Source organism: Drosophila miranda (genome assembly GCF_003369915.1).
Source record: "Drosophila miranda strain MSH22 chromosome Y unlocalized genomic scaffold, D.miranda_PacBio2.1 Contig_Y2_pilon, whole genome shotgun sequence".
NCBI classification, from domain to species: domain Eukaryota; kingdom Metazoa; phylum Arthropoda; class Insecta; order Diptera; family Drosophilidae; genus Drosophila; species Drosophila miranda.
In genome coordinates, this window is record NW_022881614.1 from 418,922 (window position 1) to 432,311 (window position 13,390).

At 41.8% G+C, this 13,390-nt stretch overlaps 1 pseudogene; it reads left to right on the plus strand.

Moving 5' to 3' along the window:
• Positions 1 to 13,390, plus strand: part of LOC117192304 — a 97,023-nt pseudogene that overhangs the window by 52,694 nt on the left and 30,939 nt on the right.

A 13,390-nucleotide genomic window follows, 5' to 3' on the forward strand; every position in this document is an offset into this window, starting at 1 on the left:
GGGATGAGGGTCGCTGGTACGTTTCGTTCCTGGATACTCTCGAACTCTGTGGCCAACCTTGTTAATTGCGTCAGACTTCTCAGTTCGTGCCTTCGTACGTACAGCTGGTACGCCGGGAGGGTGTTGTCATAGATCCGGCTAAGTTCCTTGGCTTCGTCGTACCCGGCGTGGTGCATGAGCAACCGGAGCTCGATGACGAAGTCCTTGAATGGTTCGCCCACCGCTTGTTTGCTTGTTTCCCTGATCTGGTCTTCCAATTGCTCGAAGTACCGGGGAGGCAGGAAAAAGGCTAGGAATTCCTGGCGAAAATCGGCCCACGAGGCGCTCTGGAGTCGGCTGGTGCGGAACCAACGGTTGGCTCGGTCGGTGAGGAGCTCTGCCATGGCTCGCGGCACGTAGTTCATGTCTACCCCGTACGAGAGGGCACGCTCTTCCAGTAGTTCGACAAACGACAGCGGGACGTCCTGCCCGTCGAACTGGATTCCCCACTTCCCCCGTTCCGCCATCTGTGCGGCGTGCCTGTAAAAATGACCATCTGTGGGGCCATTTCCTCCTGCTGTCGGCAACATCATGGGCGAAGGCCTTGGCTCCGGGGGCGGGGGCATTGGTAGATCTTCGACGGTTATCGATGTCGGTGAGGTGCTGGCTTTGCCCTCCATGACTCCTGTAACTTGTAGGCTGAGTTTGGGGTCCGTCTTTCGCTTCTCCGTTAGTGCTGAGATGTCGGGCTGGGGCGATCTGGCTCGTCCTGGCGATCTGGCGTACTGCCGCTCGAGCTCTGCCAACCTGACCCAGGCATCGTGTTCGAGGGGCCCGGCGACTAGTTCGGCGAAATTTCTCCGCAAATCTTCCACGTTACCCTCGCGGCTGAACCCGAATTCCTCCGCGAAGGACTCCAGCTCCTCTCGGCGGCGTTTGTGTATCCAGCCGGGGTTATACCCACTGGGCTGTTCCTCTGTATGGGATTCCATCGCTTCGATTGTTACTCGAGTTGGCTGTTTCGCTGGGCTTGCGCTTTTCCTTCACTAGGGCACTGTGTCGAGCTTCGCGGCCGACGCTTCGAATTTCTTCTTGGGGTGACGGCACCGTTCCCGTACCTCAGTCGCTGTGTCGCGCTTTCGTCTGCTCGTTGCGCAACTCTTGCCGTTGGTATTGTGCGAGGTCGGGGTTTTCTTTGAGTCGTTTTCTTTCGTTCTTCTCTAGTGGCCGTGGGGTTTTATTCCACGAACCCTCGCTGACGTTCCCTTGGGTCCCTGCTCGGGCGCCACTTGTGATGTACCTATTTCAGGCTGAGGTAAGCTCAGTCCCGTCCAGGGGTCAATCCACAAGAAATTTGTAGAAATGTGATGGAACCTTAAGGGCGGCGTCAGGGGGGCGGCCTGTCGTAGAGAGGTGGATCAGGGCTAGAATGGGCGCCGCTCGTCGTGTGTGCGAAACGACTGTATGGACTCGGGGCGGGGCGGCGTCGGTGCCTCGGCTAATTGGGGTAAACTTACGCAATCGGGTGTTTTTACCTTAATAATTCGACACTTTATTGTATTTCTTGGCGGTTTAAATGAACTTATTTTAAATTGTGCGCCGATGTCTTCTGGTGAGTTCCGGGTACCGCGTCTGTACTCCGGGTCGAGTCACTGCGTAAGTTTTGGTACCACGACCGTACTGTTAGCCGGATCTCTGCGTAAGTCTTGGTATCACGACCGTACTGTGAGCCGGGTTTCTGCGTAAGTTGCTCTTTGGTTCTCGTCGCCGTCTTTTTATAGGCCCGTATTGCTGGGTCGGCGGGTTTGACAAATGCACTTCCGCATCGGGGTGCACTTTGCCGTTCTTGGTGAGTATTGGATAACTAGCTATGACAATTAGTAAGCGAATGACAGTACCAAGTTATGTATATTTTTCTTTAAAGATTATTTATGTATTTCTTGATTACTTTTTCACTGCAACACCGGTACCACGTACATTCGATTTGAGATCAGAAAGGAAAGAGGAAGTGGACACTTCAAGTGTGACCAGACTAACTTTACATAATAATACTTAATATATCGATAGTATTATTTAATAGTATTTAATGTTATTATTTGAATGTGGGAATAGGCGTATTCCAACACGCCCCCCTCAAAAATAACATTAATCATCGAAATCATAAAAATAAAAAAAAATGTTTTCATCATTAAATCAAAAAGGTAACATTCAATTGTTATTCTAATGTGGTTGGTGTGCATTCTGGGACATGTTATGTGATCTAGCATTTGCTCTAAGGATACGGGGAAAACCCAGAAAAACCCGATCAGATCACTTTAAAATTAGATTAACATAAAATTAAATTACTTTAACAATTCATTGGTTCTTTTGGTTCAAATCAAAAAAAAAAATAAATTAAATATGAATTAATGTAATAAATTCGTTAATAAAGCATCATGTTCATGTTTTCCTTAAATTGGAATCATTCTTCTTGTAGTAGTCCTAATTTGTTCCGCACTTCCGCAAATCTTCCAGCAGGTAGTGGCTTCGTGAAGATGTCAGCAAGTTGGTTGTCTGTATTAATATACTCAAGAGAAATCTCATTAGTTTCTATCTGTTCTCTTGAAAAATGATATTTTATATCAATATGCTTTGCTCTTTTATGACATGAGGGATTATTTGCAATGCTAATACAGCCTTGGTTGTCTTCATAAATTTTAATGGGTCTGTCGAGTTTAAGATTAATACTATTTAGAAGAGACTTTAGCCATAAAGCTTCTCTTACAGAGAATAGCTTCAAATAGGGCCATATATTCAGCTTCAGTTGATGAAGCTGCCACTGAATTCTGTCTTTTTGTATTCCAATAAATTAAATTGGAATCGAACATTTTAAACAAATAACCCGTTGTACTTTTTCTATCAATCTCATTACTACCCCAATCGGAGTCTACATAGCCAACTAATGTATTTTAAAATGATGTATTCTTTTTAAATATAAGCTTCATATCAATAGTTCCCTTTAAATATCTAATAACCCTTTTCAAACATTGCCATAACTCAACATTGTTCTTGCTACTATATCTACTCAAGATATTTACAGCGGCAGCTAAATCTGGTCGTGTACACAGCATTATGTACATTAAACAGCCAATAAGGTTACGACATGGAGCATTGCAGTCTTCATCTGAGTTAAGTAACTCATAATTTAGTTTATATAGTAATGGAGTACTGACTAAATTTCAACTATCCATGTTAAATTTATTTAAAATTCTTTTTACATATGCAGCTTGACTCAAATATATTTTGGCCTAAAATTTATTTCATCAAAAGAATTTGGAACTTCATCAAACATTATATGGGCATTTAATATAAATTTGTTAAAGCTTTTATCATGTTCTTTATAAGACACCTTCGGCTTAGACTTTAACCTCTCACTTTTTCTACTAATTATATTAGTATCCTTATTTTCTTCACGACAATTATCTGGCTGATCAGCTTTTTCACAATCCTTACTCTCATTCGGGATATATAATTCCTTACTATCATTCAGGAATTCAGTTTTTCTTTTCCTACTTTCATTCGGAAAATTCAGCTTTTCGCATTCCTTACTTTCATTCAGGATTTCACATTCGGTACTTTCATTCGGGAAATTAAACTGATCACATTCCTTACTCTCATTCAGGATTCCACATTCCGTACTATCATTCGGGAAATAAAACTGATCACATTCCTTACTCTCATTCAGGATTCCACATTCCGTACTATCATTCGGGAAATTAAGCTGATCAGATTCCTTACTCTCATTCAGGAATTCTTGTTGACTTCTTTCCTTACTCTCTTTCGTGAAATCTGTTTCAAATTTTACTTCTCTAGAATAAAGCATATTAGTCTCGTCTACGACAACATCTCTTGCAACAATAACTTTTCCTTTAATGACATCCCACAATTTGAGTCCATTTTGTTCATACCCTATCAAGATAGCTTTGAATGATTTTTCATCAAATTTACCTTTTTTAATTTTGTTGTGCACATACACGGTTGAACCGAACACTCTTAAAAACTTTAAATTGGGCTTTCTATTGTGCCACAGCTCATATAAGCACATTTTACAATCACCAAGTGCTTTGCTTGGAATTCTGTTGATTAGATATGTTGCAGTTAGCACAGCTTCACCCCAAAAACTTTTGTCTAATTTTGCACCATTTACCATAGCACGAGCTTTCTCTGTAATGGTTCTTATCATTCGCTCCGAATCACCATTCAACTGAGGTGTATGTGGCACTGTCAAATGATAACTTATTCCTTTATTAACGCAGAACTCACGCATTTCATTCGACAGGTATTCTCTACCGTTGTCAATGTACAAATTGACAATCTTGAAATTAAAATGAGCCTTGCTCTTTGCTACAAAATCTTTAAATACATTGAATACATCTTATTTATATTTTAACAAATAGGTTACACAATAATGTGTAAATTGATCTACGAAGATCACAAAATAATTTTTATCGTCTAGTGTAACTGGTTTAATGGGGCCACATACATCTGAATATATTACAAACAAGGGTCGTTTTATATAACTTTTATCTTTAGATTGCTTAAATGGCAACCTAGCCTGTTTCCCATTTACATGACTCACAAACTTCATCTGATATTTTTAAATTAACAAGAAGATTACTGTCATTAAATAAATTATTATACTTTATTTCAAGCAATTTTGCATTGCTTATATGCCCCAACCTCTCATGCCATAATCGATAATTATTTTTGTTCCTAGCATCTAAACTGTATGCTTGGAATTTGACTACAGGTATATCCAACATACCTGTATGTTTAACAACAATTACTCCATTTTTATACCCGATACTCAAAATGAGTATTGGGGTATATTAGATTTGTGGTAAAAGTGGATGTGTGTAACGTCCAGAAGGAATCGTTTCCGACCCATAAAGTATATATATTCTTGATCAGCATCAATAGCCGAGTCGATTGAGCCATGTCTGTCTGTCCGTCTGTCCGTCTGTCCGTCCGTCCGTCCGTCTGTCCGTCCCCTTCAGCGCCTAGTGCTCAAAGACTATAAGAGCTAGAGCAACGATGTTTTGGATCCAGACTTCTGTGATATGTCACTGCTACAAAAATATTTCAAAACTTCGCCCCGCCCACTTCCGCCCCCACAAAGGACGAAAATCTGTGGCATCCACATTTTTAAAGATACGATAAAACCAAAAACGCAGAATCGTAGAGGATGACTATATGTTTTAGAATGTAAAATCTCAACCAGATCGTATAATTATTATAGCCAGAATCAAGAAAACAATTTCATTCTTTCTCGCTCTGTCTCTCTCTAACACACAGGTTTCATGGTCGGTTTTGCCAATTGCAAAATATGAGTTCAAGGATCTCAGAACCTATAAGAGCCAGAGCAACCAAATTTGGTATCCACACTCCTGGGATATCGGACCTTGACCGTTTCGTGTCCAAATTTCGCCCCACCCCCTTCCGCCCCACAAAGGACGAAAATCTGTTGCATCCACAATATTGCACATTTGAGAAAACTAAAAACGCAGAATCGTAGATAACGACCATATCTATCAGATTGCTGAATCTGGACCAGATCAGATAATTTTTATAGCCAAAAGGAACAAATCAATTTGCACTGGCTACGCAGCGCCCGACGTCACGCTCAGACTGATTTTCTGTCTCTCTCGCACGCACTCGTTGTCGTGTCGTTTAATATTAGCGGCGTCTGCCGGAGGAGAGCCATACTAGCTTAGTATCGGGTATAAATGTAGAGTTGCGGTCTCCGCAGCATCTACGATTCCTACCGTAGGGCAGCGTGGTCGCTGATGTCTTTGGCGCGGCACAGTGGGGACTCAGCCGAAATTGTCAAAAAATTGTATAAGTGCTTTAGATAAATTTAATGTACGCATCTAATAGAGAATTTTCCAATCGAATTTTCAAGATAGTTTTAGTTTAGGAGATATAAGCACTCAAAGTTTAACATTTTTTCAGTGTGCAAATATTTATTGACTAACTAACTAATTTAGCAAGCTGAGACGGCCAAAGGTCCCACTGTGCCGCTCCAAAGCCATCGGCGATTTAAAATCAGCGATTTAAAATCAGCAGCGATCGTTTGTGCTCGACGCAAAGAGAGTTTATTCGGGGGCCTTTCATGCATTTCATTGCACGTTCTTGCAATCACCCAAAGCCGTTCTCTGATCCACATCTAGTATGTATGTATGTATATGTAGCTTCTGGCTGTGGCTGTAAGTGTGGCAATGTATGTACATATCTGTCTGTTCCAAGTAGCTCAGGGGCGGGCAGTCGTACATATATCGAAGGCTTAGAAGGCCTGAGCCTTCACTCACTCATGCACTCAATCATTCACTCACTCATTCAAGCAATTGTTCAATCAGCCTCAGCCGTAAATAATTATACCCGATACTCAAAATGAGTATTGGGGTATATTAGATTTGTGGTAAAAGTGGATGTGTGTAACGTCCAGAAGGAATCGTTTCCGACCCCATAAAGTATATATATTCTTGATTAGCATCAATAGCCCACCTGCGCAATAAAAATTCCCATTTTCCTTTTTCCTGTCCAGCATTCTTACATTTGCCAGCTGCGAATCTTGTGCATTAACTCTACAATTCTCTCTGTTTGCAGATCTACCTCGGAGCGCTCCGGGAAGGGATGTTGCGGCCAGTGGTTCGCAGGACCTCCGCTGCGTGCCCTCATCGCCGTCGTGGCCCTGGGCGGCGTCGCCTGCGCTTTGGGCGGTGCAGCTCTGGGTGCCACCGGTCTGGCTGGTCCCCCCAATACGCACTTCACCGCCGCCCTGTTAATGATTGGTAAGTAGACATTACATAATCGTAAAGGGGAGGGGAGGGTTGGGAAGGGAGGAGGGGAATAATAAGGAATAATAATAATAATAATAATTCCGACGAAAAGAGGTGGCAAAAGTCGGAGATTTTTTTTAGCGCTTTGGATACAATGAATATACGCATTTAATGGAGAATTTTCCAGAGCTTTCAAAAATCAAACCTTCAAAAACGGCTATCACAGCTCTTAAATCCCATACAAAATCATACTTTGACCGTTTTTCGTGCGAGGTTGTGACAGGTAAATCGGTATAGAAGCCAAACGGCTACGAAGCGCAGAAAGGGTTTTTAGACTTAGGTAATAAATAGTTCAAGGAACATATACAATCAAAATCTCGGGTAAATATTTTTGTAAAGTCCAGTCAAAGTTGAAAAACTGCTCAAAATGTAGGTACTAATGAATCTATATGCTCAGGTACACTCAATATTAGAATAATTTTCCATTTCGTGCTACCTAATATATGTTGTTGGTTATGAATGAATATGCAGGCTAGTATTTCTACCATTACCTGTCTTTTTTAGCAGGTTTTGTAACCTGCTTTTTATACCCGATACTCAAAATGAGTATTGGGGTATATTAGATTTGTGGTAAAAGTGGATGTGTGTAACGTCCAGAAGGAATCGTTTCCGACCCCATAAAGTATATATATTCTTGATCAGCATCAATAGCCGAGTCGATTGAGCCATGTCTGTCTGTCCGTCTGTCCGTCCGTCCGTCCGTCTGTCCGTCCCCTTCAGCGCCTAGTGCTCAAAGACTATAAGAGCTAGAGCAACGATGTTTTGGATCCAGACTTCTGTGATATGTCACTGCTACAAAAATGTTTCAAAACTTCGCCCCGCCCACTTCCGCCCCCACAAAGGACGAAAATCTGTGGCATCCACATTTTTAAAGATACGATAAAGCCAAAAACGCAGAATCGTAGAGGATGACTATATGATCCGTATCTATATGACATGGCATCTACAAGTTTTCGCTTTCTAGGTTAATCTGAACACTTATCCAGGGTTTTTGTTGGTCTTCCTATTGCTCGTCCCGTGGACGTGGAGGGTCCATCATATAGCAAGCTGTTTCCAATTAGCCAGCTTGCGTATTTGCTATTAAACGATTCTACCTTACGGTGTGAGGTCAACCACTTCTTTTTAATACGAATATGTATACACATAATTTTCTTTCTTATACTTGTATGCTGCTCTGGGCTGTCCGATACTAAATTTAATTCATTAAGAACAGTTTCCACAAATTCGTTTGAGGTGCTTGAATTTATAAATATCTCGAACAACTTGGTATTTTTCATAGCCATTTTAATGAAAATTAAATTCTTAAATTATATAAAAATTATATTCACTGATGTTTGCTTATACGCAACTGAATCCTTTAAAAGTCAAAATAAGACTATAGAGCTGCGCTAAAAATGAATTCAATATATACACATATGTAGGTACCACCCTTTGACATAATAACGAGGGGGAACGTTGTGAGTTGCTGCGGACACCGCAACTCTACAGTTATACCCGATACTTAGTCAGTATGTCTCTCCTCCGGCAGACGCCGCTAATATTAAACGACACGACAAAGAGTGCGTGCGAGAGAGACAGAAAATCAGTCTGAGCGTGACGTCGCTGCGTAGCCAGTGCAAATTGATTTGTTCCTTTTGGGTATAAAACTGATCCGATCTGATCCAGATTCAGCAGTCTGATAGATATGGTCATTATCTTTGATTCTGCGTTTTTAGTTTTCTCGAATCTGCAATATTGTGGATGCAACAGACTTTCGTCCTTTGTGGGGGCAGAAGGGGGTGAGGCGAAATTCTGAGATATACGTTTTATAGTGAGATCTAACAGAAGTGCGGATACCAAATTTGGTTACTCTAGCTTTAATAGTCTCTGAGATTTGTGGATTCCCCAGATTTTCGTCCTTTGCGGGGGCGGAAGGTGGTGTGGCGAAATTTGGACACGAAACGGTCAAGGTCCGATATCACAGGAGTGTGGATACCAAATTTAGTTGCTCTGGCTCTTATAGGTTCTGAGATCCTTGAACTCATATTTTGCAATTGGCAAAACCGAACATGAAACCTGTGTGTTAGAGAGAGACAGAGCGAGAAATAATGAAATTGTTTTCTTGATTCTGGCTATAATAATTATACGATCTGGTTGAGATCTTACATTCTAAAACATATAGTCATCCTCTACGATTCTGCGTTTTTGGTTTTATCGTATCTTTAAAAATGTGGATGCCACAGATTTTCGTCCTTTGTGGAGGCGGAAGTGGGCGGGGCGAAGTTTTGAAATATTTTTGTAGCAGTGACATATCACAGAAGTCTGGATCCAAAACATCGTTGCTCTAGCTCTTATAGTCTTTGAGCACTAGGCGCTGAAGGGGACGGACAGACGGACGGACGGACAGACGGACAGACAGACAGGGCTCAATCGACTCGGCTATTGATGCTGATCAAGAATATATATACTTTATGGGGTCGGAAACGATTCCTTCTGGACGTTACACACATCCACTTTTACCACAAATCTAATATACCCCAATACTCATTTTGAGTATCGGGTATAAAAAATGGAAATTGAGCATTTTACATTGGAAAATATGCACCGGCAACAAAGTTCAACTTTAACCCATTATTGTGAAGCTTTTAGACACTGTAGCATAATGTACTTAAGCAGATAAAATTTTGAAAGATTTTTCTTTCAAATGCAGTTTGTTTCATGAAGTTATCTCTATTTGTTCAGAAGTTATTAATTTAGCAAGCTGAAACGGCGGAATTCGCCACTGTGCGCCGCCGCGTCGTAGTTGCTCGTAGTTTCGCGCTCTCGGAGCGTGATATTGCGCCATTTTCGGCGGCCACTACCCGAAAGTTTTTACATAATTTAATGGCAATCAAGCCAACCAGTCAGCAAATCTGCCACTAGTAATGCCATTGCTGCTCGTGCGAGCACTACATACTACATTTATGGGATGTTGCGGCCAGTGGTTCGCAGGACCTCCGCTGCGTGCCCTCATCGCCGTCGTGGCCCTGGGCGGCGTCGCCTGCGCTTTGGGCGGTGCAGCTCTGGGTGCCACCGGTCTGGCTGGTCCCCCCAATACGCACTTCACCGCCGCCCTGTTAATGATTGGTAAGTAGACATTACATAATCGTAAAGGGGAGGGGAGGGTTGGGAAGGGAGGAGGGGAATAATAAGGAATAATAATAATAATAATAATTTCGACGAAAAGAGGTGGCAAAAGTCGGAGATTTTTTTTAGCGCTTTGGATACAATGAATATACGCATTTAATGGAGAATTTTCCAGAGCTTTCAAAAATCAAACCTTCAAAAACGGCTATCACAGCTCTTAAATCCCATACAAAATCATACTTTGACCGTTTTTCGTGCGAGGTTGTGACAGGTAAATCGGTATAGAAGCCAAACGGCTACGAAGCGCAGAAAGGGTTTTTAGACTTAGGTAATAAATAGTTCAAGGAACATATACAATCAAAATCTCGGGTAAATATTTTTGTAAAGTCCAGTCAAAGTTGAAAAACTGCTCAAAATGTAGGTACTAATGAATCTATATGCTCAGGTTCCCTCAATATTAGAATAATTTTCCATTTCGTGCTACCTAATATATGTTGTTGGTTATGAATGAATATGCAGGCTAGTATTTCTACCATTACCTGTCTTTTTTAGCAGGTTTTGTAACCTGCTTTTTATACCCGATACTCAAAATGAGTATTGGGGTATATTAGATTTGTGGTAAAAGTGGATGTGTGTAACGTCCAGAAGGAATCGTTTCCGACCCCATAAAGTATATATATTCTTGATCAGCATCAATAGCCGAGTCGATTGAGCCATGTCTGTCTGTCCGTCTGTCCGTCCGTCCGTCCGTCTGTCCGTCCCCTTCAGCGCCTAGTGCTCAAAGACTATAAGAGCTAGAGCAACGATGTTTTGGACCCAGACTTCTGTGATATGTCACTGCTACAAAAATGTTTCAAAACTTCGCCCCGCCCACTTCCGCCCCCACAAAGGACGAAAATCTGTGGCATCCACATTTTTAAAGATACGATAAAGCCAAAAACGCAGAATCGTAGAGGATGACTATATGATCCGTATCTATATGACATGGCATCTACAAGTTTTCGCTTTCTAGGTTAATCTGAACACTTATCCAGGGTTTTTGTTGGTCTTCCTATTGCTCGTCCCGTGGACGTGGAGGGTCCATCATATAGCAAGCTGTTTCCAATTAGCCAGCTTGCGTATTTGCTATTAAACGATTCTACCTTACGGTGTGAGGTCAACCACTTCTTTTTAATACGAATATGTATACACATAATTTTCTTTCTTATACTTGTATGCTGCTCTGGGCTGTCCGATACTAAATTTAATTCATTAAGAACAGTTTCCACAAATTCGTTTGAGGTGCTTGAATTTCTAAATATCTCGAACAACTTGGTATTTTTCATAGCCATTTTAATGAAAATTAAATTCTTAAATTATATAAAAATTATATTCACTGATGTTTGCTTATACGCAACTGAATCCTTTAAAAGTCAAAATAAGACTATAGAGCTGCGCTAAAAATGAATTCAATATATACACATATGTAGGTACCACCCTTTGACATAATAACGAGGGGGAACGTTGTGAGTTGCTGCGGACACCGCAACTCTACAGTTATACCCGATACTTAGTCAGTATGGCTCTCCTCCGGCAGACGCCGCTAATATTAAACGACACGACAAAGAGTGCGTGCGAGAGAGACAGAAAATCAGTCTGAGCGTGACGTCGCTGCGTAGCCAGTGCAAATTGATTTGTTCCTTTTGGGTATAAAACTGATTCGATCTGATCCAGATTCAGCAGTCTGATAGATATGGTCATTATCTATGATTCTGCGTTTTTAGTTTTCTCGAATCTGCAATATTGTGGATGCAACAGACTTTCGTCCTTTGTGGGGGCAGAAGGGGGTGAGGCGAAATTCTGAGATATACGTTTTATAGTGAGATCTAACAGAAGTGCGGATACCAAATTTGGTTACTCTAGCTTTAATAGTCTCTGAGATTTGTGGATTCCCCAGATTTTCGTCCTTTGCGGGGGCGGAAGGTGGTGTGGCGAAATTTGGACACGAAACGGTCAAGGTCCGATATCACAGGAGTGTGGATACCAAATTTAGTTGCTCTGGCTCTTATAGGTTCTGAGATCCTTGAACTCATATTTTGCAATTGGCAAAACCGACCATGAAACCTGTGTGTTAGAGAGAGACAGAGCGAGAAATAATGAAATTGTTTTCTTGATTCTGGCTATAATAATTATACGATCTGGTTGAGATCTTACATTCTAAAACATATAGTCATCCTCTACGATTCTGCGTTTTTGGTTTTATCGTATCTTTAAAAATGTGGATGCCACAGATTTTCGTCCTTTGTGGAGGCAGAAGTGGGCGGGGCGAAGTTTTGAAATATTTTTGTAGCAGTGACATATCACAGAAGTCTGGATCCAAAACATCGTTGCTCTAGCTCTTATAGTCTTTGAGCACTAGGCGCTGAAGGGGACGGACAGACGGACGGACGGACAGACGGACAGACGGACAGACAGACAGGGCTCAATCGACTCGGCTATTGATGCTGATCAAGAATATATATACTTTATGGGGTCGGAAACGATTCCTTCTGGACGTTACACACATCCACTTTTACCACAAATCTAATATACCCCAATACTCATTTTGAGTATCGGGTATAAAAAATAGAAATTGAGCATTTTACATTGGAAAATATGCACCGGCAACAAAGTTCAACTTTAACCCATTATTGTGAAGCTTTTAGACACTGTAGCATAATGTACTTAAGCAGATAAAATTTTGAAAGATTTTTCTTTCAAATGCAGTTTGTTTCATGAAGTTATCTCTATTTGTTCAGAAGTTATTAATTTAGCAAGCTGAAACGGCGGAATTCGCCACTGTGCCCCGCCGCGTCGTAGTTGCTCGTAGTTTCGCGCTCTCGGAGCGTGATATTGCGCCATTTTCGGCGGCCACTACCCGAAAGTTTTTACATAATTTAATGGCAATCAAGCCAAGCAGTCAGCAAATCTGCCACTGGTACTGCCATTGCTGCTCGTGCGAGCACTACATACTACATTTATGTATATCGAGGGAGGAGAGCCACATACTCGTAAAAGCGATAGAGAGAGAGAGAGAGAGAGAGAGAGAGAGAGAGAAGATGACGAAGATGATGATGATTATTATGGGACGAGGTCTCTGGTCTCTCTGCCAAAGATGTCACAACGAGGCCTACAAAATTGTGAACAGCTCATGACAATTTCCGCTAATAAAATCGTATAGCTATCCTGGGTTCAAATTTGCCATCATGACATGCTCCGTTGGCTCCACCGCCACTTCCACCTCCACGTCCGCCCTGTCCTGGCCTGGCCCAAAAGAAAAGAAAACAACAGAAATGAAAGTGAAAGTCAACTGCCTGCCTGGCGGCCACTTTGATTAGGCTGCAGGTTGGAGTTGGGATCTGTCTAAGTGAGTCGGTAATTGCGGCCGCGCCCATTCGGACCAAGGCTAA